Source organism: Pezoporus wallicus, unplaced genomic scaffold (genome assembly GCF_028554395.1).
Source record: "Pezoporus wallicus isolate ANWC-B61680 ecotype Strahan unplaced genomic scaffold, APGP_CSIRO_Pwel_v1 contig_5922, whole genome shotgun sequence".
NCBI lineage: Eukaryota > Metazoa > Chordata > Aves > Psittaciformes > Psittacidae > Pezoporus > Pezoporus wallicus.
In genome coordinates this window covers 1,921,260-1,945,135 of record NW_026637228.1, presented here as the reverse complement: position 1 = coordinate 1,945,135, position 23,876 = coordinate 1,921,260, and the positions used below count along the sequence as shown (strand labels likewise).

Here is a 23,876-nt window from a genome sequence, read left to right as displayed (position 1 = left end):
AACAGGGAAGGCAGCCCAGAGGCTGGGCTGGGGTGAGGGATGGGGCTCAGACCCCAGCAGCCTCCTCAGGCTTGGGGTTACCTCAGCCATGGTTTTGTAGCATGGCTGCCCAGGGGTGCCTCCAGGCAGGCTCCTTCTAGCTTTTTCTCTTGGATCTACAGACCTGGCTGAGTTGCCTCTGATGGTCTTCCCCTCACCACCACCCTTACCAGACAGCAGGTAGCATGCTGTAGGACATGAAAGAAAAAAAACACACTAGATCAATTTAAGGCAATTAAAGAGCACATAAAGAAATTCAGGTTTAATTACAGATAATATTTTATTACCTTGCACCTGTCTGTGTACCTTGGATTTCAGTATTTGAAACCATTCTGAGTTGGGACTCTGAGAGTCTTTCTTGTATTCCTACTACTGACATCTTTGTCATATATGTGAGCCTGCATCTTCCAGTGGACTCTTCTGATACTTATTTCTCATGTAAAGATGTACTCATTTGTGCAAAGACTCCTCATAAAATTTTCAGTAGAGCTTTGAAGTCTTTAACTCAAGGAGTAACAAACACCTTTTACAACAGTTCATACTTGGCTCTTCTAAACTGGCTTCTCACTGTAGAAGTTCAGCTCAAAACATAAGGATATCTTGTACTAGGCTGAAGTTCCACAGGGTTATACCTTTAGTACTTGTAGTGCATGGATCTTACCAAAGGAAACTAGTAGACACACTTGGACTTATTTTATTATAATTTAAGAAGAGGTGAACTGATAAAATCGAAACTATGTTTTCAGATACCATGTCATCTTCCTAACATTTCAATTGTTCGCTTTGTGTACATACTCTAACCACTGTAGGTTATGAAAGGGCAGTAATCAATAAGACAGCTCATTATCCATGGTACTTATAATTATCCTGATGCTAGTACCAATTTCTTGGCTTAACCAAAGCATATTAAAAAAAATGTCCTAACAGGACATGTCATTATCACCCTTATTTTTACTGTGGAGTTCTATTGGAAAATCACGCTACTCATCTGAACTGCCACAACAGCAGCATTATCCCTAGGGCGTTCTTTCATAGCAAGGTTAATTTAAAGTGATTAGCATAAGCGCTACAGATGTTGCTATGGGGATAGGAACCTCACATCTACTATGATGGACATCACATGATTGCTGCTACAGCTGCAGTATGATTGGATTATTTGTTTTAATGTCATGCGAAATAAGTCACATGCTGAAGATCAAAATCTCCTTAATAGCATTTCATATTCTGAGAATCAATCACCTTTTCTCCATTTCTCAGTGTTAAAAATGCCTGAAGAGCACATAAAACAGATGTCTTTGGTTTACTGCTACTTGTATCTGTCTGTTTGTCTGGTAAAATCTACCACCAGTAACTAAAATGTACACCTATATGAAACCTGAAAAAAATTATTTATATTTTACTGTAATTAAAAGTATTTTTAATAACCTGGAATAAAGTCCTATCATTAATGCAATTAGACACATTTTATTCTAAATCCCTGTACTAAATGTGTGCAAAGTCATGTATTGATGGATGATCCCAATGCCAATAAAATCAGTGAGAAACACCTTTCTTGCTTCAGTGCTTTTGAGTTCTCCTCTCTCAATTCAGTCACAGGAATAGTTTAGTGTCTATAGTACTGCTGCAGGGAGAAAGCAAAAAACATATACTAGGGACTCAATAAGGATGACAACATGTAGAAATGTGTATATTTAAAATATTTAATGCATTTCTTAATAACACTCTCATAATGGTGGACAAAAGACTATGGTTAATAGTCTTTAGCAGTATCACTTTGGTGAAATGGGATGCCTTCTCATCTATAGGAGGATACTTTAGAGTCTACTGGGTGCTGTGTACTGCCTTTTGGAGATGCTTTTCTCTCACTAGTGACTGCATAGGCAATGAAAGCTAAATTACATCTAGAACACACTCTAGAGTAACTTCAAATACAGCTTATTAACCTTTCATCCACTTTTCCTCTCTTGTGATTATTGCTATGACTTATGTTTGGATTTTATATCTACAATTTCCTTATTTCCAATAAAGTAGAAGCAGTTAATTGGGAATCTACTCGGAATGCTGGCTTTACATTCTAGATAATTTTATGTCTTTGTTATGTGATTTGGTTTTATGCATACTAATGGTATTCTATACAGTGTGATGTTATACTCAAAATTAATAAGAAAAAGGAACAAATAAAGGGGGTTTTTGAATATGCTGAGAATAACAAAATATCTTAAGCTCATACTTCATTTGCTTGAACATTGGCTTACAGAACTCTCACTTCTGCTTTTAAGGTGGAATAATTCTGTGGTCTGTATAGCACCTTTCACTCCTCAGAGACTGTGAAAAGTAATTGGAGATTGATATTATACTCTGATGATGGGTGATTGGAAATCATGACATTAGTGGTTCTTTGAGCCCAAGCTAACAATAACACTGGTTCATAGAACTAGATTTGTTTGTCATGTTAGCTGAAATACTGTGGTATTATTGCACTCTGTTCACAAGAGGTATTCCGATCTTCAGTTTTCAAAGAATAGTCACCTGGGAGGGACAAGAATTCAGTTTTGTCAGTACTCAAAACCACAATTAGCAGTCAAACAGAATAGAGTATTTTAGTTGGAAGCAGTGTGTTTAAAAGCCCATAGCACTCTAAAAGCGTTGTGTCTGCTGAGCAGTTCAGTTCCCTGTTGAACAAGACACAGCATTTGGATACAGAGAATAAGTACACCATAAAAAGAAAGACAAATTGATGGGTTTCTTCACAGTTCTGGCCCTATCTAACACGCATGCAAGGAGGCTTATTGCTCAGTTTTTCACTCATATTGATATTGCTATTAAATTTTTTAAGTGTAAGTGAATACACGACACAGTGATTTGTTCAAGAGATGAGGATGTTGTGACTATAACTAGTAAATCAAACCCGTTGTCCCTGACTGGAATCTGAAACAACTTCTACAACTGCAAATCAGAGGAGTGACTTTGGGCCCCTTTATCCACATACAAACCCATTCCTCTGCAGACCAGTGGTAAGGATGTGGATCCAGGCAGTTCTCCATTAGTAAATATTACTGTACTATCTGAAGTAGCTGGAGACAATGAATGGAATGCTTACACATGCAAACCAGTTTATTTTGCTGAATGGTACAAGAGAAGTGTAAATCAACTCTACCTTCTTATTTCTCTGAGAAGTTTGAGGAGTCCTTGAGGTATAGGACTCTTAAGCATTTTATTCCTTATGTGGTTATAGGCATCAGTGCATTAGTACCGCTACACTAGGACTAAATAATGCAGAAGTAATGCAGAGGCTTCTTTTCAGCTCCTTTACTTCCATGTTGCTCATTCTGACAATATTCTTCTAATAACATAGAATACAAAGTGGAATTTTTAAGCACTTTTAACAGTAATAATGAGTGTTTAATGGAAAATACTTTCAGAATGGTTTGCTATGATGTTACTTTGATAATCTTCAACACCTATGATGATAGAGTGCTCTAAAACTACTATTAATAAGATGATAGAACACACACAAAGTATTTCTGATTAAAAATTAGTAATTATTTTAAAAAGATAATCTCATCCCTTAGGCAAGGATAGACTCTTAAGATGCTAATTTTTATTTATACCAAAGGCATTTCAGAAGATTTCTAAAGAAGAAATTTGAAGAGATTCAAAGAAGTTATTCAGTATTCTAAAGCATGAACAGTTTTATTATTGAAATGTTTAGAGAATAAAAACATGAGCTCAACTTTCTGAATTTTTTTTTTTATTGTTTTGAATGTATCTAGACTTCCAGCAACATACAGAGAATATGTGATATGTTATAAAAGATTAGTAGTTAAGAAGACTTCACACTCTGCAGATTAAGCCAAAAAGCAAATTGTGTAAGAATTCCAACCCCTCGTGCATGCAAAACGCTTTGGGAAATGACTTATGATCTTTCACTAAGCTTTTAGATTTACTGTGTATTCTAACCAAGTTTCCAGAAATTCACCTGTCAGTACTTAGAGCTGCAGTGTATGTTGACAATAACCCTTAAAATCGCTCTCTTTTCTGCAGTTCCAATTTCCTATGCTCCACTTTGCTGCCCTACATACATTTTGTGTCTGCGAGCAAGTGCTTTTTTTCAGTATAGATGTGTAACTATAGGATTTTTCCCCTGGGCTTTCTATGCAAGTGCTTTGACTTGTGTTTCTGTTCTAATTATGTAACAGTCTACTAAACTAAGAGTAGTTATCCTCCAAAGGCAACAAGATTAGTGGTTGTTTTATGACAAAAAGGATCATTTTGCGCTGAATAGGATGGTCCCTAAAATTGGGCAGTTTTTAGTACTGGTCATTTCAGTTGTTCTTTTTAGTAGCTTAACTATATCCTAGTTCCATTAAGAAGGATCTTTGGAAAATACTGTAGTACAGAAATGTCATGTTCTGGCACATTTTAAGGCATTTCTATAGGATTGTGAACTTGCAAATGTAAGGTCAATACTTTCCCAGAGCTCGCATGTGGTCCCATTTTAATTTTAGCACTGCCAGTGAGATGCAATTGTCGTTACCAGGCATCTCCCTGTGTAACTCTTCATACAAGGAAATGCCAGTCCCCCAGCTGTTGTGAATCACCATAGCTCTGATGAGGTCAGAATCTTAAATATATGCCAGAAAGAACTAGCAACTGGTATTTGGCACTTATCAAGCATCATCTTTCTCAAATGACAGGGCTTACAACTACAGCCTCAGTTGATTTTAGTGTGGTTGAGTTTGCATGAGTGACTTGATTGTACTCTGATAGAAAAGAGCTTCATGAAATCATTACATTCATGCATCCAGAATTAATTTGTGAATGGGTTTTGTAAAAACCCTAATTCTTGGACTGTGTTCATATTAAAGAAATGGAAACTAGAATGTTAATGACAGAGGGAGGAGACCTGGGACTCTACTCAGACACATTCTAAACATGTAATTGCCAGTCAGTAAGCTCACAGTTTATAAAGTCCAACATCTCCTTGTAGGAAGTCTGCATTTTCTTATACTACATCTATTATTGTGATGTACATCAACTACTCAGGAGTTTGATGTTCATACTGGAATAACAAAAAAATTCTAAGGATGTAAGCCTCTGACTGCTTCTGTGTTGAAAAGTACTGAGGGGTGGAGGTTATGGAAATGATTACAAATTCCGTCTGTCACAGGATATGTATGTTTTCAAAGCTGAAGGAAGGGAAGGAAAGATTAACAGACTTTCGGCTCTAAGGGTGAGTGGTCAGGCGGAATTCTTCTGTTATACTTTGTAGTGGGATCCTGTCTTTCTGGCTCATAGGGTTGCTTCTCAAAGACTAACTCCACAGTTTTCCTCATTAAGTGTTGTCCAAGCTTGTGAGAAAACAAAGAATTAATTCCTCATACTCACTACAGTTAACATAAAAGAAGAGAGGACAAGGTTAGGACAGGAGTTCAGCCTCTGTTCTTTTTATTCATTATCTGTAACAGTTTTTCAGCCATAATGGGAGCTTCTACATGAAATGAGGAGAAGTAATTTACTTCTACAAAGAGATGGAGAGGACAGTTGAGCACATACAGTTCTCTACCCCAGATTCCTGTTAGTGGTCAAATGTTTTCAGGACTCACAAGAGTAAAGGCACTAAGATTTAAGGTCACAGTTCTGCTTGTTAATATTAACCTCCCAAGTGAAGCTTTTAGTGGCCTATTTCATCCCACTTGTGAAAGAGATGAGAATTTATTATGAGCTCTCTCTCTCTACATTTCCCATTACTAAATTAAGCATGGAAGTGTGGTTTTCTTTTTCCTCAGATACCATTTGTTTCCCAAAAGTAATTACAATATCAGCTTGATAAAGGCTGCTAGTAATTTTGTTAAGAAATTTTCTGAAAGGGAGCAGGAAAACTTAACAACCTAAGAGAATTGCCTGTGGAATGGGATGGGCTCAGGAGACCCCCCACTCCTACCCATTAGGAATTCTAACCACTGTAATTAGCAGCAAATTTCCCTATCTCTATATGTTAAACAGGGAATTCATCTTCGGTTTGTTTCTGCCTGGGGCAGGGAGAGACTGAAGGAAACAAAATGTAGGCATGGGCTTGCCTGGGTTAAGCAGCATTAGCTGCACTGGAAGGAATTACCCCAAATTATCCACAAATTACCCCAACCTCTGATTTATAACCCGTGCAATCCTGTCAAAGCCAATGGTCTGTCTTGGCTATAATCCAGAGAAAAATGCAAATGCATAGGTAGGTAGGAAACACGCAGGTAGAGAAATTATGGGGATATAGATGAGGTTGTTTAAAAACTAATGAATAAAAGATGAACATTTCAGTTGTAGAGTTACTGTGCTGAGAAAACTAGTAACTTTTTGTTAGCTCTTTTACTGCCTATGCAGTATCAAACCATAAATGAGTCAAAATTTTCTGCACCAGCACAGTGACTATGTAGCAAGACTGATAATGTCTGGTATTGTTTGTCAAGCCATCCTGTGACTCTTGATGAGCTGCTTCTTGCTGAATCTTACAAGGAAAAGAGGGCTGAATAAAATAAAGACAAATACATTGGCATAATGAATAACAAAGCTAGATACTAATAAAAAATATAAGTTGCCTTGCCTTATGCATTGTATTTCATTATTTGTTTATCAACTTTATGAATGTTCATAGAGCTGCTGGTTTAGATGCTACCTTTGAACATCCCCCACTAACAGCACTTAATTAAATGGTCACTAATCTGTGAAAGCAGAAAGACTTCCTAATGTTCTCCTAGGGGTCTTAAAGGTATTTTATGTAGTTATTTCCAGTGGAATAAGAAAGCAGATGACAAATGGACATGGACAGTGGGCTTGAGTGTGCCCTCAGCAAGTTTGCCAAGGACACTGAGCTGTGTGGTTTGGTTGATACACTGGAGAGAAGGAATGCCATACAGAGGGACCTTGATATGCTTGTGAGGTGGGCTGATGCCAACCTTATGAAGTTTAAATGTGCCAAGTTCAAGGTCCTACACCTGGGTCGGGGCAATCCCAGGCACAGCTACAGGTTGGGCAGAGAAGAGATTCAGAGCAGCCCTGTGGAGAAGGACTTGGGGGTGTTGGTCAATGAGAAAATGAACATGAGCTGGCTTCAGTGTGCGCTTGCAGCCCAGAAAGCCAACCGTATCCTGGGCTGCATCAAAAGGAGCGTGACCAGCAGGTCCAAGGAGTTGATCCTGCCCCTCTACTCTACTCTACTCTACTCCAAGTGAGAACTCACTTGGAACATTGTGTGCAGTTCTGGTGTCCTCAACATCAAAAGGACATGGAACTGTTGGAACAAGTCCAGAGGAGGGCCATGAGGATGATCAGGGGACTGGAGCACCTCCTGTATGAAGACAGGCTGAGAAAGTTGGGGCTGTTCAGCCTGGAGAAGAGAAGGCTGCGTGGAGACCTCATAGCAGCCTTCCAGTATCTGAAGGGGGCCTGTAAGGATTCTGGGGAGGGACTCTTCATTAGGGATTGTAGTGGAAAAAATGGTTTAAAACTTAAACAGAGGAAGTTTAGATTGGCTATAAGGAGGAAGTTCTTTACTGTAAAGGTGTGAGGCACTGGAATGGGTTTTCCATGGAAGCAGTAAATGCTCCATCCTTGGCGGTGTTCAAGGCCAAGTTGGACAGAGCTTTGGGTGACATGGTTTACTATGATGTGTCCCTGCCCATGGCAGGGGGGTTGGAACTAAATGATCTTAAGGTCCTTTCCAACCCTAACTATTCTATGATTCTATGATAAGTGTGATTGGTTTGTTTCTTTAACAAGTGTTTTATTATAAATATTTTCATAGACAGATGACCCAATATGATGTATATTTTAAACTGGACCTGGCTCTGAATTTTATAATTTGCTTCTGTTTCTCTCGTTCTCATAAACTGAATGTGAGATCTGAATCTTTCCTTAAGTAAAATGAACCAGCGCTTATTTTCTACTTTTCTGGTTCAACCATTACTAAAGGTAAAAACTGAGCTGAATCGCATTTTGCATTATCCAAAAGTATGAGTAATTTTAAACTTACACTCTTTCTTCCTGATGCTAACAGGAATGAAAGAACAGAGAATGAAAAGTGACCAGTGAATTACACACTGTCATATGTACCACTTAGAGTACCTTAGGTTTAAAATCTGGGGCAAGTAAAAGAAGACTACTTTACGTTGGGCTTTGCACTTGCACATAAAAAACAAAAAAAAAGCCCACATTTAATTACTTTGGTGTCAAAAGCTTTGCTAATACCAAATTAATTTGCATATTTCTTGTTGTTCACCTAAGGTAATTTTGTTCTGTGCTGCAGCACTTATCTAAAAAGACCTTGACTGTCTTTAGAGAAAAGAACAGATTAGAAAATCATCATCAGCCTCTTTTTTGGACTTACAAAAGAAAAACTGAACTATTTGATCTTCAGTAAAGTGTTCCTTGGATGTCAGTTTCCCAGATGACCTTTTTGTTCTTATTATGTTGCTTATACATTTTAAAACTAAACTTCAGTCCAACTGTTAAGCCACAGTTAAAGCCCAGGGATAAGCAACTACTAATTCAGAGTAACAGAATAACTGTTACCAAAACACCGTCTGAAAAATACTGTGCTTTGAAAGAAGAATTTGATGAGAAAATAATTATATTATATACTGAGATTTTAATTTCTTTGGGTCTTGGGGGGGGGGGGGGGCAGGTTGTTGTTTTTTTCTTACCATCTGGACATTATCTTAACTATTCTTCCAATTCACATATTATGGTATTACCACAGCTGCTAAATTTCTGGCTAAGGTCCATTTGTTTCATTGGCTGAAAAGGCTGAGTTACTGGTGAGGCTGGATAGAGTTTGCTCATGGGATTTTATCTGTGTATTGCCTTTTTAGGAAGTAGTGGCAATCTGACTGTTTGGGGGGAAAATAGACCTCTTCTACAATGCACTTTTTTTGCCATTAATAGATTACGTTAATTACATGCCTCAGAGGCTTCTTTTGTTCACCTTTAGAAGCCAGAAAGCAGTTTCTTTTTCCCTATTGTATGACAAATGGTAGAGTGGAGAATGAAATGGGGAAGAGGTGAAGAGCTGGAACATCAGAGAAGCACTTGGAGCTGGAGACAGCATGCATTGCTGCTAAAAATTCTCATCTGCTTTGTTGACATATTTTTGTTAGACAGTTAGGGTTAAATTTAATGATAGCAAATGATATATATCTGCTTTTAATTGAGTATAATGGCATTTATCTTCTGCTTATAGTAATAGTGCTCAAACTGCACAGAAATACCACAGAGTTTTAAAGCCACAGCAGTGCAGGCCAGATCATCCCACAAGAGAATGGACCTCCTCCTCCTGGGAGTCACAGCCTCCCATTGGAAGAGGATCCCATTGTGGGAGTGTTCATGGATGTCCTGAGTGAAGATGATAGCTGTGATGGGCCAGATACTTGCCCTTGACAAGCTAAGGAGGCTAAAACCACTGACAGGACAGCATGAGTGTTCAGTTTCTTCTAAAACATCAGTGCAATGTATTTGTCATGACACAGAGGGGAAGGTCAAGAAAAGGATCTGTGTGACAGATGGTGTAGAATAATCTGGAATGTACTTTTCAGCTTTATGGGTTTTTGGTACTGACAGCAGAGAAATGTCTCGGGAGATTGTTAGTGGGGAAGAGAAATCATATTCGGGAGAGAAATACCTTCTATTTCTCTGAAAGAAACTGAAATAACTATAAAGTCATTATGCCCTGCTAAATCATTTAGCAAATGATATCTTTATCCTATAGGATTTAAAAGAAGTACATAAAAATATGACATTTGTGTCTTTTGCACATACACGTCTAGAATTATTTATTTGATATAAACAAACATGGCTGTCAAAAAATAATCAAATGCAGTTAGTTTAGACCATGCTTAGAATCATCCCACATTTGCATGCCTATATATGAATAATATTTATCACTGTATGGTCTTGAGTATTTCATCATGATTTTGTACTTTTTTTACATAATTGCATCCATTATTTCCCAGAACAAGTGGCATCGGTGAAAGCATGACAATGGAATTCTGGTGATGCAGTTGATTGCTGCTGGACCTTGTACCTCAGGCTGCATCCCAATTAATTTATGGCTTGGATTTCTAAGTAGCCATCATCCAGCTGTAAATACATTTAAGTGGCTTAGATTTCATTTTTGGAAGAAGGTCCAAATAAACAATAACTTGATGATTTTGAATGCTAAGTCATGTATGATTAAACCTTTCTCTATTTTTTCTCAGGAAAATTTCCATTATAGGATTTTTCTATCAGGCTTTTGTTTTATAGAATCCTCTTACATTTTGCATTATCTTAGAATATTGAAAATAACAACAGTGCTGAAATAGATTTCTTTCTTCCTCCCCCCCCCCCTTTTTTTTTCACTGGTTATGGTTCTTCATGGACTCTTGTGTTACAGATTTCAATTTTTAAATGCTGGTGGAGCATGGAAGTTGACTGCCAACATCATTTAGCTCATCACTAGAGTACATTGTCTGTTGATCAGCTTGAGCATAAATGTTATATACCTAAGCTCCATACTATCTGCTTTTTCACATGAATGGCTTTATTTTCATCACAGAAAGAACTGTAATGAGGCCATTAAATGACACAGAACATACTCCTGTTTAGTCAAAAAGAAGCATAACTCTTTGTGCTACCTTTGTGTATTTTATTCTGAATGTACAAATTGTGAGAACTTGAGATAAAAATATTTAAGGAGACCATAAATTTCTCTTTTTCTCTGCTTTTCTTATTGTATTTTAAACACATTTCTCCTGTGACACCTTACAAAGGTCATTAATTGCTGTGTAGAATACTTGTAGCACCCTTGCTTCTCTCTCCAGGACAAACACTCAGGAAACTTGCTGCTCACAGGAATGTTAAAGTCAAGAAACTATAATTATTTATCCCATATGGGTATCTGACTTCTTGTATGCTATGAACAGCTATTTTGTTCATAGCAGTGTTGTCACTAAAAACAGTATTTGCTGTGGGTATTTCTGAGTGTTGACTGAGCATCTGCTACATGGAGCTGGTGGACTACAGGATTTGCCTGGACAACTAAAAAGCTTTCAGATCTGAATTGCTTACTTCTCTACTCTGATCACGTAAATCCCGATTGAAATAGGACTTAGATTTCTAGATATTTCTTTGTGTCAGGCATCTATTGATCTAGTTGTACATTACTCTTATAAGTAAGCAAAAACTCTTACAAAAATCATAACTAGACACCAATATAGATATTCTGATGTGAAAGGCTTTATTTCCAAGAGAATGATTTAGAATTAGTAAATTTCCCAGTTGAAATTTACTTCAAAGCTCTGAACAGCTTAGAATCAAAGCAATCAGACCAACCAGGCTACAGTTTTTCTTCTATTTTCAAGAAATAAGTCCTTGGCGTGCCAAATCTGTATCTTCAGGGCAGCAATATGAGGGAAAAAAATATTATTCCAGCACTTCTAAAAATATTTGCCTGAAGTACTTGGCGTCTTCCACAGCAGGTAGAAAATCATGAAACATTTAGTCTCGACTATCATAATACCAATTTATTAAAGCAGTTGTATCTTCAGACATACCAAAGGGAAAATTAAATCAACTACCTTTATAAAATGTATTAAACTAATTTATTTTACTGCACCTCAGCAGGAGCAAAAAAATAAAATGAGGACAAGCCTGCCACTAGTAATGAATAAAAACCACTCCACAGCAGGAAAGAAAAGAAACAGAAGGAGGAAAAAATAAAAGCTAAGATTGAAGGCAGTTCATCACAAAGAGTACCATGTGCAACATGACAGCTGTGGTTAAAATAGGTGTACCTTTGTAACTACATGCTGATGTTCATTCAGACATGACAATCTCATATCATCATTAGCATTGTCTGACAAAACTTCTCTCTGTGTGGGTTAAAAGAAGATAAAAAGGCAGCACACTGAGATAGCTTACAGAAGGTAAAAATAATTTCAAAACCCCGTACCAAAGGTCACCCTTACTTCTGTTCAGGGTAACACTGTTGATTTTCATGAAGCTATAAGACAGGGAAAATACAGCCATATTGGAAACACTGTCCTCCAGGACTCTGAGAGTGATACTGTCTCTCTTTAAGTCACAGCCCAGCTGTTTTCAGAAAGGGATTTGTCTTGCTATATACTACCAGGTTGAGCCTCTGGAGTATCTGCTAGAGCATTCCCAAATGATCTGGCAGGTCAATGTCCATTCAGCAGAGGGTACTGGTGTACACACACAGCACCCCATCAGTTTCTTGATTCTGGAAAATCTTTCTCTTTGAGAGATAAGAAAGAAAAGCAATATCAGACAGGCGCAACCATTAACAGAATGTTCTTCAAAACGTTGAATATGTGTCTATATAGATGTCTGTGGGCAGATATCTTCTTTAACTGTACTAAACAGCATACAGAAAGGTTAAAAGTGTATTTCACCATTCTTTTTTTTTCTGTAAATATATTAATATCAACCATTTCCAGTTAATCCAGATGTCTCTGTTGCACCTAGAATTATGTATTTACCCATTTACTAAATTTGTTTAAGCAATTCTTGCTAAAAAGTCATGAGCTGTCACAGGTTAATGAAATGTTAAATGGGTAGCATGGGCAATATGCATGCACATGTACCATTCAGCCATGGAGGTACATATTCCTGTTCCACAGGAAGACAACTGGTAGAGGATGATGGCTGTTATGGTAGTATCACTGGTGAAGGGTGAGCACCTGACTCAGAGTGGTGACATTGATGCAGAGCACTGGTAGCACATTTAGTCTTTTTGGGGAAAAAGAAAACTAACATGAAAACTCTGGGGAATTGAGAGGAATAAACCTTCAACTAAGAAGGCCTTTTTTTGACATTATTTGAGTATATGGGCTGACATGGTGGAGTCAAGCCACAAAAGCAAATTATGTTTGAGTGTGAGTGCCTTGGTGCCCAGGAAATAGATTTTGGGGGTTTTTGTCACGGTGCTTTTAAATGTGGAATGACCAGTCAGTTTCATGTTACCCGGTGTCAAAGTTACCTGTGGATAGTGACAAATACTCTACCTTTTCCATCTCTAATAACTTTCCCTCTTCGTAGGAGCCCACATGGGACCTGGTCCAGCTTTCCAACTTCCTCATGTCTTTGACTGTTCAAGTACTGCTTTCATTGCTATCAGCCACTGAAGTGGCTAAATTTGAGGAATTTTTGTGTCCAGAAAGAAAGGTTCACCAAGTGTCAGTATAAAATTTACGTGTGAGGTCTATGTCATCTTACTTCTAAAATACTTACCTTAGTAAGACCTATTTGTTATAAGTGCAGAAAGAGAGACCTGGTGATAAAGCCTCAACACTACCTAAGGGAGGTGCATCCATGCTGCTCTAAAATAAATTCTGCTAAAATTAAGATATTTTTAAAAGATGGCTGGATTTAGGGGGGTTTGGTGGCCATAATATTTTTGACTCACCTCTGGAAGCTATCTCATGGCAAAATGGTGAAAGAGCAACATTAAACTCTCCTGTTGGAAGGTCAGCACCCATGGAGAATGGGCAACATCGCATATTGCTAGTAATTAATTTCCAAAGAATAGTTCTTGCACACAGCTGTTGTTCTAAAAGAAGCCAATATAAATTGCCTTCATATGACAGAATACTTGTAGCCACATGCAGCCATACTAACTTCAGAAGATTTCTATGCTGACATAAAGATTTTGGGATTAGACCTAAATGCTACCAGGAAAATAAATAAATAAGCCCTTTTTTCCTTATGGCTACAAATACTCTAACGTTTTCAAGGAACTAATTCCCTGCTAAGAGATTGAAGATGCATGTAACAATTAACTGAGGATGATTTCTGGTCTTTTGGAGAAGAGATGTGACTAAGAAAAACCCTGTTGGCTGTTTTACTTGGGTTGAGTGTTGAAAAAAAGAAATGAAAATTGTTTGTGATAGAAAACAAATAAAAGAGAGACTATCAGTCTTCCCACCTGAAAAAGCTATTTTTAATTTATATGGTATTTCAAAGTTTGCAGATGACAATATTTGTGTCTTCCCAAAGAATCCTCAGTGGTACTTAAGGAAGTAAGGATGTTGGGAAGCCATTTTAGGATTAAAAGGAAATTTAAAACCAAAACCAGGCCCTTGGCAAAAAAGAGGCAGAGTGTTTTGATTAATGAAACATTCTCAAATAAGAATGGCCAAACTGTTGGGATTAGTTTTAGGGCCACTGTCATTTCTTATAAATTACTCATAAGGTGGGAGGAAGAGCAGAATATAGATTTGCTTGTGTCATAAAATGCATTTAAGATCAAACAATCCAAATGACTGATAGAATTCAATAGGATTTGTACAGATTAGAGAGTGAGGATATAAGGGGGAGAAAGACAAAAAAATTTACCGCGCAATGGAAATGGAATTCATGACATACATGTATTTTATCACATCAGGTCCAAATCACATATCTTATAAAGTGGTGTCTTAGTCCCATATATCATCTGTTTTTCTAATAAAACTTATATCTCTTTATAGCCCCTTAAGCTGGCAAAGCTTGACTACAGAATGGACAGTTTGTGTCTCTAACCTAGTTATTCTACAACTTGATGGCTTTAGATAATTAGAAGGTAGAATTTATGAAATACATTGTTCTGGGAGAATTACCTCATCCTGCCCCATGTAGTTCTTAATGTGTACAAACAGGAATCTGCTCCCCAAAATCTGTTGTAAAAAACATTAATGTTCTGCTGCAGAGAGGGATACAAAATTAAGCATGTCTCACAGGTCCAGCACTGGAACAGGCTGTGCAAAGAAGTGATAAATGCTCCATCCTTGGCAGTGTTCTAGGCCGGGTTGGACAGAGCCTTGGGTGACATGGTCTAGTGTGAGATGTCCCTGCCCATGGCAGGGGATTAAAACTGGATGATCTTACGATCCTTTCCAACCCAAACCATCCTGTGAATCTATGATGTAAGTCCAGTCAGCCATAGTGAGGGACATGAAAGTAATTCTGGGAAGAACCGGTGATTTTTGGTTTTAAGGTGCTGGAAAGCAAGCTTGTTCCTTCTTTCCTTTTATGTAGGTGTTTTTAAGGTCTTTGGAAAGCATCTGCTGGCATTGAGGTAGAACCTAATTCTTTAGGCATGGTGAAAATCTTTCTTGTCTCCCATTTAAAGGAAACCCTCTCATTCATGACTTTGGCAGCAGGATTGCTGTTTGGTCCCTTTGCTTTGTTTTCATGGCAGAACACTTTACAATCACGGTGCAAAAGTTCTTTGTGCTGTTGCACAGAATACATACCAACTTTGTGGTCCTCATCTTTTTTTTTTTAAGTGGAGCATTTCTGGGTTGCAATAATAGCATGTTACATGTCAGAAAGTGCTTGGAAGTCATTTAAAAGCAGGAGACAGTAACGACGTGTTTCTACAAATACTCCCCAAATCAGTGTTTGCTGTGTGAAATGAATGCATACATTTTACTAGAATAAAATCACTTGAGGAGAAATTAGAAGTTAAATCTGACTTGGAAGCATCCATCTTGTCTCTTCCTTCAATTTGTTTAACAAATTTGGTTAGGGATTTTTAGTTTTTCTTTTTTGGTGTTGGTCTTATTGAACTCCCAAAGGCAAGAAGGCACTCATGCTTTCAAGACCTTTCTTCTACTAAAGATTGTAACCTTTGTTTCTTTCATCCACTCCATTTGTCTTTCCTATTAAGTCACTGATAAGACTGCAGTGGTGGAAGACCTAATGATTCATAGGCAAAACTCATAGAGCTTGTTGTATGCTTAAAATGCTTGATTTACAGGTTTTCCTAAATTCATGAAAAGCCTGTAAATGGGGATTATTGGATTGATAGCAACCTAGTATGGTCCTGATGAGACATTCCTAATGTATGCAGATATATTTTGAAAAGATGAATTAATTCTTGGTCAGTCACTGTGGAGAACATGATTTAGTCGATAAAAGCTCAGTTTTCTGCGGCTCTAAGTGCAGGAGTAGTAAGACTTTGAAGAAATTAGTTATGTGAAATATTTCATATGAAAATTTAAACTGTTCTGGCTTTCTCTCTAATGCAGAAGAAGAAGCAAGCAGGCAGTGTGGTGCCTGCAATTATCTTAGAGAGCTTCTCTTTGTGTAAAAGGATCTGTGAATATATCTTGAGACTGTGTGCCAATTTGTAGAGTTTATAGCACTCCCATTCCCTTTGTACTCTCTGGGTATTTCTAGGTTGCAAAGTTGCCTACATAACCTGATCTAAAGTCATCTGAGCCCTACTTACTCCTTTGACATTTTGATACTGTTACTATATTCCGCTTTTGTTTCCTTGCTATTCATGAACTTTCTATTCTGTAGAGTGGGTAATTTAATGCTTGTGGCCCTTCCTGCCCCCATTTCTGTACCGATGCTCTTCATGTCAGTCTTTCTTGAGCAAGCGAAGAGTCCCTAGTATTCCTTTAGGGCTGCTTCAGCAAGAGGGATGAAACCTCTAGATCTGTTGAAAATCTGTTCAATGCCTGCAGGCTAGGTATGTGGCAGCCAAACAGCTCACTAGCAGCGAGAGGGTGAGAAAGAAGCTTGGGGTCATGCTGAATGTTCTGGGTTTTCGCTGGAGGGGATGGTAAATGTCTGCACTCAGAGTTTATTTAGTTCTGTATGAATTATTTGCTATTTCTGATCTTTCTTTCTAACTGGAGCAGAGAAGCAGGGCATATTGTATGAAGGAGTTAGAGCCCTGAGGCTGAGGTACGGACCATGGATATACCAGGCGACAGAATTGTTGCTTGCCTGTGCGCCTTGGGAATGAACCCAAAATGAGAATCAAGTAAAACCTCTAATATCAGGAGCTATCAGAGTTGTGTCTGAAGGGTAGTGAGGTACATGTTAGTTAGTTACTTTGCACTGATACTGATATCACACAATACTTGCTCTTCTCTTACAAGGCTATACAAAATGTTCAGTGATCATGTTTTACATTTAATGTACACAAAATCATATTTGAGTGAAAGAGTAATTTATCAATGCTATAAATCTGTTAATTTGAGATAAAAGCCAAAAGATTCAAGAATGTGATCACATACACTCTTTAAATTATCAGTTTTAATGTCATTTTAGCAGCTATATGGAGCATCTCTGCATGTTGCTTCAGAAAGCATGCAGTGTAAATAAGAGTTTTATTAGGATGAATTTTCATATGTAGTCGTGAAAGGAGAGGTCAAGATGAAGCAGTTTTACTATGGTGCCATGTGGTGCTCTGTCATGAGTCTCATAAAACCCTGAAGCAGTTTTTATGTTGTTCAGGTTTTTACTGAAGATTAGAAGGAGAGAGGAGGATTTACGGTTAACAGAAAAGTGATCACGTGTTTCTTGTTCATGTTTGTTTTTCTTATTGAGATAGATATTGCACAGGTTTCTCCCCTTGTGTGACTCTATTGTTGTATCTGATCTACAAAATGAATTAGGTCTGTTCTACCTAAGTGGAACAAAAAAATGGATTAATTTAAATCTCATAACAACATGCTTTACAAATAACCAGAGGCAAGGAAAGCAATTAATGCTTTAGGTTAAAGGTAAGCCACAAGATTCATAACAATGTTCCTAACCTGTTGTAAATTTACTGTGAGATTGCATCTTTACTCAGTCATGAAAAGTAGTGTTCTGAACATTGTTTTGCCTGAGAAATATCTAGCTTTTACGTATTTCAGAGGAAAACTCTCTTTGTCTAGTTTGGCGAGGGTAGAGAATCCTCTTCAGACACATAATATCAAAATGAAGCAGGTATCACTAGAGCTCATGATCTTTCTGGAAAGCAAAGTTGGTCAGGCAGCAGCAGCAGCTGGATGCTCAGCTGGCAGAAGGGCCTATGGACGTAGGCTGGTAACCATCTACTTGTGATTGCCCCAACTATGCCTTACCTGCAGCAAACAAAGTGCTGTTTTCTAGGCCTGGAATTGTGGTTCATTGGCTGAAAATTCTTCAGCTTGGTCCTGAAATATTTGAGAAACAGATTCCCAGTAACAACAGGGTCACTCTGGCCGTGTTCAATGTCATCTTTTGCTTTCAGGACTCCTGTAATGAAAATTATTGAGCTTTCCAAATCCACCTTGTTTTGTTTTGTTTTGGTTTTTTTCTCTGTAATAGGACAACTATGTAAGGGGACAGATTTGCCTTAAAACTTAGCTGGCAAGTGTAATAAAAAATTAATCATTTGGGAAAACTGCTTTAAATGGACTAGGCTTAGGTAGCCACCTCAGGTTGGAGGCTTGATACCACCCTTTGAAATTTGTTGGAAATGCGAAATCAAATCTTGATGACAGTGCTTTACTTAGTATCTAAAACGGAAAGCCTCCTCTTCTGATGAAAAGATTTCTAAAAGCAATCAAAATCCCTAATGTTTATAGTTTCAAAACGTATCTGAGCTTGTTCATCATACTGGGGAAAACTGGAAAACTAGTAGTCCTTTTGGGAATATTATATATTTTTGGAGGGCAATACAAATTACTATACATTTTAGACACTATAATCGATAACCAGAACATTATTTTTTAGAGGTCTGCTCAAACATAGAATCAAAAAGTGACCTATATCCTTAGCAGAGTTGAAAGAAAAGGCAAGACAATAAATAAAGGGAAGTAATCACAAAGGGAACCAAGGGAAACAATGGAATAATATTAGTCAGGATGACAGGCAGTTGTATCGGTGGACATGCTGTTTTCATGGCAAGAGAGAGTTATAAGGGAGAATTTTAATGAAGCAATCAAGAGGTTTATGGGAAGCTCCTCCTACAGATAATGAAAGAGCCCCTGAAAGTGAACGCCAAAATTATTTTCCTAATCTTTCTTTTTGTTCCTTTTTTCTCCCTTCTCATTTTAGAGTTTCAGTTAATCTGCAGAATGTGCAACTTGAGACAGCAGCTACAGCAGGCTCTGTGTTAACCCAGACACCTTGTACCTGCATTTGGCACGGTCTGTGTAGGTTTTTTGTATCATGTTAAAAACACGGTTCAAAAAGCAAAACGGTCTTCCTTGTTTTTCTAGCACCATTGTGTAACACCACAAATGTTTGACCCTTATCTGTGTCTGCTCTGAAAAGCAGTTGATAATGATGGCTGAGGGAACAATTTTTCCTGCCAGTGCTAATGCTCCCTGGAATGATAAGCATTGGCTAGTGAGACTAAGTGGGTAACTGCAATGGAATCGCTGTTATGTTACCGTAGAGAACAATCCCGCACTGGAAAATGAGTGAGCTAAATGACCTTATAAGTATTTTCCATCTGTAATTTCTTGCATATTAAGTACTCTTTCCAAGCTTTTTTCTTCATTTCCAGATAAATTGAAAGTCTCGATGTACCTAAAACAATGCAGCAAAACTCATGTTCCTGGAGGTGCAAGGCTCCTTCTTGCATGGGCTAAATCTCAACTGCATTTTTTCTTAGGAGGGGTTTTTCTGAGCAGAGAAAGCTGCTACACTCTGCTTGCTATGGCAGCTGGATGTATGGGAGGAAGGGAACTGGCAACACTGATTCATGCCCTGCAGGAAAAAGTTTTCCCTTTACCAGCAAATAAACATTTATAGCACGTGTTGTATCATCTGGGATTCAGTTTCTTTTCTAAATCAAGTGAACTCTTCTGCCGCACTTCAGAATCAGTTCAAAGATATTCTCTCAGGTCATTTATGACCCCGACTGCAAAATTCTAACGTGTTTCTATTAGTCTTTCCTGTTTCTGAGGATAGTTTCTTTTCTCAATTTATCCTTCTGTGAGGTTTCCCGCTCACCCACATTGATCTTGAAGTCCAAACACTGAGTAGTGACTTACAGCTAAAATCAGAGGGAGAAAACGAACTACTTTGAATTCAGTTTGAAAAAAAGGGTACATTTTCTTACCTTCCTTTCATTAGCTGCAAGCAAAGGTTAATAGAGGACCAGTAAAAAATAGCTAAATGGTGTGTATCTGCAGAGGGCACCTGAGGAATCTATAGTAGGACCTCTGCCACTTTCTTAAATAATGCTTTGCAGCTACAAAGGGAGTTTCTTTTAATACTTTTCCCAAGACTGAAATCTAGGTGAGGTCACTGGTGCTGGTGTATTGCTTCTAATGTATTTTGTTTAGCTGCTTTCTCATGAGTGAGTACCAGAAAACATATTGTGCTTGCATAAAGTAAATTCAGTATTCAAATATCACAGCCAGAGGTATTTTAAAATGCTTTGGGGTACAATATTCAGTAAAATAACGAAACAAAAAAAAAAAAGTTAAATCTAGTTCAGCCCATTTATTGACAAGCATAGTTAGTCTGCCATGTTTCTGCGGAGAGAGTAAGTAACTGTCAACATAACAGTCCTTCTAGATATGCTGGCTAGCAAATATTATCATGGTTGTAAAATTGAAAGAAGCCAATGCAAAACCACAAGTCAGACACAGATCCATGAAGAGGGTAAAATCATCTTCTCCTTCACACTCAAGGCTGCCTCCTGCTTATGTGTGTGTATGTGTATATGTGTGTGTACATATATGTAAGCACAAGACGATGTGCATGTTTTTTCCCTGGAGGAAAAACTGTTTTCTTGGTGTTCTCCTTGATAAATCTGGATGTGAGAGATCCTGACAATTAGATACTCTTAGCAGCTGTGAAGCCTCTGGCTGTTGGAGATAGCTTTAACCCTTAATTTACCTCTGCTGGGTTCATGCACCTTTTTTAAGACTATTGAATTACCTTTTTTTTAACTTCCACTAGCACTTTTTTCCTTGATACATAAAGCATGAACCCATGTAAAGTCCTGTTCAACTTTCTTCAAAGATGAGGGTCAGGTTTTATCACATGAGGTAGCTGCACATGAAGTTGGTTTTGATGTGTAGGCAGACAGTTTTTGTCTTTTCATATACCACTAGGCTTCCAGTCCTGTTTAACTTCCTTTTCTACTGCAGTCACTGCTTTTATTTCAAAGCAATAGTACAGTCATATTTAACTGGGTTTTGTTTGTTCGTTTGTTTTCATATCTATAAACATAAAGGTATAAACAGGGGCATAAATATTAATGTACAGCTATACAGAAGCTTACAGCTTGGAGGGGTTATGAGTAGGGGACAAAGTAGAGACAAACATTAGTTCAGACAAGAATTTATGTTAATCTGTTTATGGTAAGTAAAGTGTGGAACAGGAGGAAGAGCACTTTGACGTGATGGTTGTTGTGATGATTCCCTCACCCATTTATGGCATGCTCATGCAGTGCTTGGTACTTCCAAATGTTCAGGAAGGTATAGAGACCACCTGTTTCTCCAAGGACAAAGGAAGACTAAGTTTAGGACTATAAGAAATTGAGTATTTTTAGAAATGTCTTATAGATGAATAGGAAATGAATTCAGGCAGATGGTAATAAGTTTGAAGGTTATATCATAAAAGAAGTAGTAGCAAGGTTGAGCAAGGAGCTGACAGGTTGATAGACCCTCGAGGGGGTAACACTGGAAACAGAAAACAGATGTAACAGACTAGAGCAAACACAAGTTGTGAGGCAACCTCCTGTGGAAGGAGTTACATGACTGTCAGACAGGCTAACAGTCATACTGCAGAAAATTGCCAATTATTTTTGTTCTGTGTTAACCTGGAGCTAATCCTTCACTTGCTTAGGATTGCTATAGGTTAGAAGTTGAATAAGTCCATGAGGGAAATAAAAGAGAATGATGGCTATGTGTCATCAAAAAGTAGGAGTTGAGAGAGTTATAGAGTTGATGTCCTGCAGCAATGACTATATGTGAGCACTGGATAACTTTCTGTTTAATAAACTAGGCATAATTCAGGTCTTTACTCCTACTTTTTTAGCTTGGGCAGCTTGTTCAGTCATTCACAAGTAATTTGTGACCCACTATATATGCTGCTTTTTTGCGGTTCTTTGTGGAATTAGTTTGTGAGAAGCCTTCCCATGTGCTTGATGCTTCAGTTTCGATCACTCCTCTGATTTTAGATGAGACATGATTCAAATGGATCCTAAATAATTCTCTTGGATTAGAATGCTTCCTATGCCAGAAGTCCAGTTCACCTCCAGCCCTCAGTGACAATAACTCTTATCCAGATCCAAAGACAATGCTTAGTCTGAAAAACCAGTTAACTGAAGTCCAGGTCCAAGTCCTAACAGTTGGATCAGGACTATCACTGCTGGTAAAGACCTAGATCAAGAGTCAACCACAGAACATATAGGGATTATCACCCAGATATTTTCAGTTAGTTCATGTTTTGCTATAAAAGCATCTTAGTTTTTCAGTGAGAGAAACTCCTTTTATTCTCTCCTGGGACAATTTATAATTTCATTAGAAAGATTACTTGAGCAATACATTGTATTTCAGTTTCCCTTAAGCGTAGTTTCTCTCTCTCCTTCTACTGTCCTATGGATCTACATACTGTTGATTAGTTGCTAGTAAGACAAGAAAGAAATCAGAATTTTCTTCTCCTGCCCAATTGCTCCTTTGAAGACAAAAATTTAAGAAACAGGGCCAAATCTAGAGTAAGCTGTGACCCATGATTTGTAAGGAGGAGTGAAAAATTGCCACAGGAAGGAAAATACCATTTTTACTCTACCAGATTTTAGGACACAAATGATGAAGTGAATCTCATCAATAATGCAACTTCCAATTTGCTTTCACAAATGAAGTGGAACTAGAGTACTAAATTTTCTTTAGGACTTGATGATCTTGAGAGCTAGGCAAGGGAAACCCCTTCAAGTGAAGTATGCATGTTTTTAATAAAGGGACCTAATCTCTATTCATTGCTTATCTAGGGTAACCGCTGAGGGACTTTTTTGGATTAGAATCTTCACTTCCTATGAAAATCCAGTGTGTATACCTACCTGAAATGACCTCTTGCAATACTTCAGGATGTTTGTTAACATCACATTACAAAGCAATTTTTATAGTTTTAAATTTGTCTTTTACTCTCTTTAAAGTTGCAGGTACTTCTTTTCCTATCAATTTTTCTTCTGTTTTCCAAGTCATTTACTTTTACAGTTTCCCCTGTCTTTCTAAACACGATTTTTACTGCCTTTTTCATTTCCTTTTTCCGCATATTTCCACAGCTGATAACTGGGAATGATAGTCAGGTCTGTGATCTTTCTCTACCAAATTCTACCTGTTACATACAAGAATTATAAAGTAACCAGAAGTTAAAAAGTAATTGATTTAAACGTTAAATTTGTCTGCTGGGTAGAGTTTGAGTTTAACTGTTGTCGTATAGCTGAACATACCGATTTTCATGTATCTGAAGAAATTTCATTTACTTAGTCAAAACTATTTGCCTTCCTTATATACATGTATATATATGTACACACATACATGCCTATATTACTCTATGTGTAAACATAGAGTCAAAGGGTTCTGTAAGCGTATGAAGTTCTTGACAGACATGTGATATGCAGAGGTTGCTCTGGTTGGAATCTCTATGGTTGGCAGCATGGGAGAGGGCTCATCTGCACTGCAATACCAGCTTCTAGCCCGGTGCTTTGGCTCATTGCAAAGACATCCTTTAAGATGCAGAAATTTTATCTTAAATTACTTCTGTCCTTCTAAAGCAGATCTTGCAGATGGTTCTCTAAGTGTAAACCAGCTTAGGACATGCAGCATGACAGGCTGAAATACAAAAAGTAGGGCCAAACAAGGAGCTCGTGTCATTCAGTATAGTTCTTGTGGCTCTAGGGTTTAGCTGATTTAGTTCAGCTGTGTATGGTGGTGCAAGTGAATGAATCCATTTGGTGTAGTAATTTTTTAGTGATTGCTGTTAGGTGACAATCTGTGTTAACATTTGAGTTGTTTTAATTCATTAACATATCCTGTCTGGCAGTGTAACATAGCCAAGGAATTAGTAAAATAATGACAAAA

The 23,876-nt window shown here is 37.7% G+C and overlaps 1 protein-coding gene and 1 long non-coding RNA gene across 19 annotated transcripts in view; one reads left to right on the top strand and one right to left on the bottom strand.

Moving 5' to 3' along the window:
- Nucleotides 1-23,876, top strand: part of ROBO2 (roundabout guidance receptor 2) — a 1,076,913-nt gene that overhangs the window by 295,045 nt on the left and 757,992 nt on the right. The gene's annotated exons all lie outside the window — the stretch shown is intronic.
- The window catches only part of LOC130596576 (uncharacterized), a 55,756-nt gene continuing 49,090 nt past the window's right edge, over nucleotides 17,211-23,876 (bottom strand). The window contains exons 3-5 of the long non-coding RNA XR_008971556.1: nucleotides 21,219-21,288; nucleotides 17,931-18,002; nucleotides 17,211-17,488 (exon numbers count right to left, since the gene is read on the bottom strand). This is a non-coding gene — a long non-coding RNA (uncharacterized LOC130596576). The remainder of the gene's footprint in view (nucleotides 17,489-17,930; nucleotides 18,003-21,218; nucleotides 21,289-23,876) is intronic.